Source organism: Eschscholzia californica, unplaced genomic scaffold, assembly GCF_041429995.1.
Source record: "Eschscholzia californica isolate CP2 unplaced genomic scaffold, dmEscCali1.0.p SCAF_1, whole genome shotgun sequence".
In the NCBI taxonomy this organism is placed as follows: Eukaryota; Viridiplantae; Streptophyta; class Magnoliopsida; order Ranunculales; family Papaveraceae; genus Eschscholzia; species Eschscholzia californica.
Window position 1 is genome coordinate 18,360,350 of NW_028238198.1, and position 7,536 is coordinate 18,367,885.

Below are 7,536 nucleotides of genomic sequence, written 5' to 3' on the forward strand. Positions count from 1 at the left end.
GATCATCGTTTGTAAGTCAAACTAAACAAAAAAAAACTACAAGTGTTATAACAAAGAACAAGAAACCGAGAAAAACAGTAAAACAAGTAAATAATTACATTGAATACACGAGATTTACGTTGTTCGGTTTATTACACATATTTCATGGCGAAAAATTACGATGATTTCCACTATGAATGAAGAACAAGTTACAAATATACTTCTCGGATTCAATTTATATAGTTCACTGGAAACCCTAATTCCACCATCTCACCGCCTCTCTTTAGAATTTCAAAAGATACATTGTTACCCATTATAAACAGAAGTTTTGTCTTTCAATTCAAATAACAACTTCTAAGAAAATAAAACACTGAAATCCCAAAAAAATAAGAGAGTACCTAAACTAAAAACACTGACTAAAATTTAGTAAAAAAACTACTAAAAGACCGCTTTGAAGACCTGGACAATGGATTTTGATCTTCCAAGTGGGTCACTTGTGGCGAAGCGACTGCGCATGAGCGAAAGGTTATTTCGCACCATCTCTCAAAATTTCGTCCAATTCCGACAACCGTAGCTTTGGTTTTGCCCGTTTTAGTTTGTCACCTTTATACTTGCCCGAATCAATTTCTTCCATGTACTTTTTTTGGCCAATTCCTCTACATCACATCCACATCCGCATATCTCCATAATATGTCGACATGATCATTGAATTTGAACGACGATCTAGATAAAGACCAATGTACTAAATCTAAAATAAAAAACTCAAATAATTCATTGCCTCTTTCTTTTTAGGAGGATCAACAATCTACCTCGACATAATATACATCAGCAACTGATCTTACATCCACTATAACATAATCTCCAATGCAACACTCAAACTCTAAATCTTAGAGTGCCACATAAGATCTTTTAGAGTTTCTCTTTAAAATTCATCTCCAATGCAAAATCCAACATGAATATCTCTAAAATGATGTGTCAAGATTTATTTTAGAGATCCTTAAGAAGACAATCTAAATTTAGAGTGTCCTCTTGAGGATCTCTAAGTGTCACTTAAGCAAATCGGTTAATTTTGTACCAAAATACAGGTTTTTAGAGTTTCTCTTAAGAGTTGTATTGGAGAAAGCTTTTAAATATAGCATATCTAAATGGCCAAACAAGAAAGACACCATTTAGATATTCACTTTTCACACTTGACACATAAGATATATATTTAGAGTTTTTTCTAGTCCTACATTGGAGATGCTCTATGGTCACTTGAGCTTACCTTCTTCTCTGTAAGAAAACTTGAATATCTCTAATAGATTGATTACTTAGTTTTAAAGTATTACATCGATCCTATATTGTCAAGTTTGCGACAAGATATTATCCTCCCTTATTATGGCCGTCCACATGGACGGAAAAATCTATATTAATTAATTGAGGTCCTTTTGTTTACATATTTTGGACACATGGCGTGGGGAAATAAGAAAATTTGTCGGGGTATAAAATTTTGAAGGGAAAAAGTGATTTCTGACAAAACTTTTGGGATTCAAAATTTAAAATGAACAAAGTATCTTCTTCCTCATCTCTTACATCATAAACTCAGACCTTCACCACCACCACTTTTGCACATAAATGGAGAACCAAAAAGACGAGAAAATTAGTTTTTTTCATTTTTCCGATGAGATGAGATGTTTTTAGATCGAAGGTATGGACAAGTTTGATCTTTAAAGAAGCTAACAACACTAAGTAGATTTCTTACTAGCATCCGTGGCAATAATGCTTTAACACAAACATATGCTCACTTTGGGCGTAACATATGACGATGATGAGGGAATGGGTTTGAGGGAACTGGGAATATTGGAAGGAGAAATGGATTGTGTCTAGTGGCTACAAGTAAATGTGATTTAGCCATTTAGGGTTGAAGACGCTGTAGAGAATCTCTGATGAAGATGAGTTAAAAATTTGATTCTTAGATAGAATTGAAGAACAAGAAAGAAATGCATCAGGGCTTCTGAAAGGGCCTGAAAACCAAATCTCAAACTAGTCTTGTAGATCCCCTTCGTCGTCCTTCATCGGAACAACTAGATAGAGTAGAAGGGAGAGAAAAAGCGACGAAAAATGAGGGAGATGAAGAGGAATAATAGTTGGGGTGGCGGGTGAAAGAAATGATTCGAAAAAAAAATTAAAGGTTGTCGGCAATGGTTGTTTGTCGACGACCATCACTGAAGTGGAGAAAAAATGCTGGTAGAGTTGGGGAACTAAAAGAGAAAAAGCCAAAAAAAAATCACCAATTTTTTTTTCCCATAACAAGTAGAAAATAAATTGGTCAACCAACTTTTTACAAAGTCTTTGCACCCAAAAAATACTCTTATTTCCCCAAAAATATTGTAATTCGTGTGGTTTCACGGGACATACTATCAAATTTTGTCCTACAATCCTAGCATTTGGGGATCTTTTGAACAACCATTAACAGAGAAACAAAAGCAATTCGTCCTTAAAGCAATGGTTCTTAAATATTCTGATGCTTTGAAAGTTTCGTTCAAGAGATTCCATGTTTAAAAGATATTATCGTACAGGTTTGATCGTAAGTTTAATGTTGGTCAAAATTTCCCAAATTTTAATTCTTCAGTGGGCAGTGACCAAATGCCTTTACCAAATCATTATATCAATTCTAACTTTGGTGATATGTTATCGAGTTTATGTCAGGTTAAGAAAAGTAAGATCCAGACTTCAACGGGGGAAATTGCAACCGACTCCACTGAGTCTCAACTGCGTACAAATGGGTGTACTCATGACATTGATGGATTATCTGGAGAACAAAGTCCTTATTTGAAAGAGAAGGAACAAATTGGTGATGATAGAGTGAAAAAAACATTATAAGCGGACTGCTCGGCTAATTGCTTCTAAAGACAGCGGGGTATCGACAACCCAAATGTCGAATGTACCATGAGTATATTTTCCTGGATTTTTAGGGGTTTAGGGGACACCCTAACAAAGGAAACTCTCAATCAGTTCCTGGGATTGATTAAACCATCATTGGTTTTTCTTTCTGAGACTAGACTATCTAATTATAAACCTGTTTTATGTTTCAATAAATTTAATCTTTCTAAGTATTTTTGTGTTCCTTGTAATGGTAGGCGCGGGGGTTTAATTTTACATTGGCTCCAGATGTTGGCGTACTGTTAATTCGACATCTGCAAATTTCATACATATTACGATTATATCATACTTTAGCACTAAACCTTGGAACCTATTTTGTATTTATGGTCTGCACCGGGTACAAGATCGGTTACCTTTGTTGAATAATATCTTGACTAAAGTACAAGGACTCACAAACTCTTAATGTTTCATTAGTGATTTTAATGCTCTCACTTCTTATAGAGAGAAATGGGGTGGTATGACAAATATTCCTTTTGCTTTAGAATTTCTAGAAATTCATTACTGATGTCAATAATTTATTGGATTTAGGTTAAAAAGACCAACAATAAGTCAACAGGAAATTAAGTCGAATACCAATTTTTTTAAAAGATATTTGTTAAAAAGACAAGTTAATGTTTTTTTTTTTGTTAAAAAAACCCAAATTTTGATTTTTTTAAAAAACCCCATATTGGTACTTTGGGTCCTTTTTAACCAAAGTCCAAAATTTTTAGGGAGTTTTGTTTAAATTTCTCATAAATCAATCTATCGTCTGATAAAGGAACATTTGGATAGGGTTCTTAACGATGGTACTTGGCTACTGAATTTTTCGGAAGCTGATGTATTTCACCTACCTCGGTACAACAACGACCATGCACCCATTCTGCTCAAATCAAAAGTTTAGAGGCAGATTCCAAATACTACTAGACTCAATATGTCGACTATTCCACTATTTTCAAACATAATTGAGAACAAAGTGTTGGCCAGTTTGCGAACAAACTAAAATAAGTTAAGGACTCGACAAAAAGGTAGAGTAAAAGAGCATTTGATTTAGTTAAAAACACTAGCTTAAGGAGATTTTATATCTAGAAAACATTCAGTGTGTTAAGGCAGAGTCAAAATGGGTATTTGACGGTGATAGGAATACTAGGGCGTATCACGTCGCTATTTCTATTCGAAAGCTGAAAAATACTATTCGTTAAACTGACTTTGAGAATGGACCAAAACACAAGGAATAAAGAAGAAATTTCTAATGAGTTAATTGATCATTTTCAGAATTTATTCAGAAGCGAACTAGCAAGCTCGCTTCCTCCCGAAATTCTCGATGCATATAGGGTGTTCTCGGCCGAACAAGGTTGTTTACATCTCAAGGATTCCAACACTAGAAGAAATAAAGGTTGTGATCATGGAAATGAGAGCAACCAAAAGCCCGAGTCCTGATTGACCACCTCCTTTCTTTTTCCAACATAACTGGGACACAATTGAGACGAAACTAGTTAACTATATTCAAGCTGCCTTCACATCAGGTTACATTGACCCATATCTTAACTTGACAACTATCGCTCTTATCCCCAAAATACGAAACTCGAGTATGGCCACAAATTTCAGACTGATTTTCCTATGCAATTCAGTTTACAATTTGATCACAAAATTAATAGGAAACAATCAGCCCATACTTAGAAGATAGTGGGATGTGGACTCAGAATGCTTTTGTGCCTAATAGACAGATATTGGATAATATTGTTATTACCCAGGAGTTCATACATTAATTGCATAATTCTAAGACCAAAAAAGCGTCATGCCCTCAAAATGGACATGCCCAAAGCATATGACATAGTCAATTGGACTTTCCTAAACAAGGTCCTTCTAACATTGTAGCTATCAGACTCTACCAGCTAACACAATAGCTCAATTGGAGCGACTAGATAAAGACTTCTGGTGGGGTCATACTAAAGAAGACCCCAAATTACATCATATAAAATGGGACATTATAACCTGTCCAAAGGAATATGGTGGCTTAGGAATACGTTCGCTCAAGGAAGTCAATGATTCCCTCATTGCTAAGATGACTTGAAGGTTTATTAAACAACCCCAAGGCATATAGGTGTAGAGGTGGGATTTGGTCGTGCTCGGGCTTAATGAAGACGAACTCGTGCAGATCAGGTAAGGAAAGTTGAAACCCACCATTGACCGTCGAGCGGATCGGGCCAGACACTTGGCCACTTTCTTCTCCCCGTAGCTCTCCCGTGCCCACTAACCCGATCGAGCCGCGGAGGTCACAGACCGAGCTGGCTCGGGTTTTTTACAAAAAAATAAATAAATATTAATCAACTTAATCTCATATACTTTTAACATTACAAAACAAAATTTACAAAAACAAATATAAAAAGGAAATTACATAACCCAAAAATAGTTTTTCTTGTTAGGGTCCGTTTGATACGTTATAATGTGTGAGTAAGAAAATCAACTTTTTCTGATGGCCAAGAAAATGACTTTCTTTCTTATATGAAAGTCAAGTTCCACTCTTTGTTAGGGGGTTGGGAAATTTGAGTGGGAATTTTAAAAGCGCTCATTATAACAATTGTTAGCGCCCTATTTACATGTAAAAAGGGGCGCCAAGAACAGCTACATAGGGTGCCCCTAGAACTTCTAAAATTTCTTAACCCTAATGACTGCCCAAATTATCCTCCATCGTTCCACTCTCACTTCCCCAATAATTTGGCAAAAAATTGATTCATGGGTTTGATTATGAGAGATGAGAGAAAGAGAGATAAATGTTGGTATCCATCATATGGATTCTTGCCCAAGTAGAAGAAAACGCATGAAGGCAAAGCAAATCCAAAGATCTATTAGTTTGATAAATTAGGGTTTATGTTCATTGAAGAACCAAAATTAGATCCGTTCAGATCGGTGGATGAAAATAAAAGTAACCATTTCTTGTAAAGAAAGTGAAATAATTTCATATCAGGGGTTTTGTTAATCAAAATGTACCAGTCCACTTAAAGGCTAGATCTCCCAAGAAGAAAAATTTCACCTTTGTTTTATGAACCCTAGATGCAATTATGTTGCTGCAATTTGAAGGAGTTTAGAGAGAAGAAATGGATATGAGAGTTTAGAGAGACGAAGAGATGGATAACAGAGAGTTTAAAGAGACGAAGAGATGGATAACAGAGAGTCTAAAGGGAGAAAAGGTATCAAATGATTTCATCAAAAATAAAAAGGTATCAGATGAGAGGAGAGAGAGCACGGTTTTGAGACGGGAGAAATCTGTTTTCCCACCTTTTTAGTGGGAAAAAATAACAAGCCTTTTGCCCACTTTTTTCTCCCACGAGAATTCGATTTTCCAATGTTTTGTTCCAATCAAACAGTGGAAAATCGTATTTCTTACGAAAATAGATTTTCTTACCCACTTTACAAGTGCATCAAACAAACCCTTATTTCTGGTTATGCCTCTATCACTGGAAATTTACAAAATAATATAAAAAAGGAAATTTACAAAAACAAATATCACCAAATACAACTTAAAAACAAAAAACTAACAAAATTTGATTGCATTTTCCAAATCTTCAAATCCAACTTTCCCAACTTTCATCTAAGAAAAAGAAATGGTATAAGGAAAAATAACTTAATAACAATATATAAATCATATAGTTTACATCAAAACCATTCACCACCATGAATTTTTTTTATAGATTCACATCGGAATATAGATTTGATAAGTTTACATCATCACCATGAACTAAACTACATATCCACATCAGATTTATTTCAGAATATACATCATAACAAAAATAATAGATCTCATTCATCAAGATTCAGAAATAATAGTTGAAATTTTCCTTCATAAAAATACATCAAAAGATCTATATAACAAAACACAAAAGTTGTGACTAGGACAAGTTGACTAGGATCAAAAAAAGAGAAAAATTGCCAACTAGATTGAAAGATGACACCTTGTACTTTCCCTTCAAACTTCACATTGTATTTAACCATCCATAGGTGCTTAGACATAATGGTGCTCCGTAACCATCCCGACTAATGGCATTCCATAGCCCATTAAAGATAATGAAATTCCAACCACTTCTCCTCCATAAACCCCCATAAGTGAATTCTAATGGTTTTTAAACCTCCTCTACTCCTCCAATAGTTCAATTCATCTAATTCAATGAATAAAAAAGTTCATGCAACAACTATCCCCGGTAACCTCCCTCTCCTACCTTTTTTTTTCTTCACCCTCCTTAATGTTCATATATCAATGGATTGTTTTAGACTTTTGGTTGCTCTACTTCTCTATAAAATCTTTATTCGATCTCAACTACAACACATGCAGCGTTTGATACATTGTATGAAAGAGTTGTTGAACAATAGCTAGGTGAGATTTTTTTTACAGCAACCTCATTCAAAATAGGTGATCCGTGCTATTTAAATTTCCATATCTATAGTAGCTGTGTTTTTTCGCGAATAATAGAAAATACTGGTATAGTTTCTATAATAGTTGTCAATATCAGGTTGATACACAACATGATCCTGGTACGAAGCAGAAGCTCAATTTGTCAGGAAGAAAAGTGAAGAAGGTATAAAATTGTTTCTAATTTGTTTTTCAGTTTCGAATTCATTTTCTTATGGGTTATGGAGATTGAGTTCTTGGTATAGTCTCAT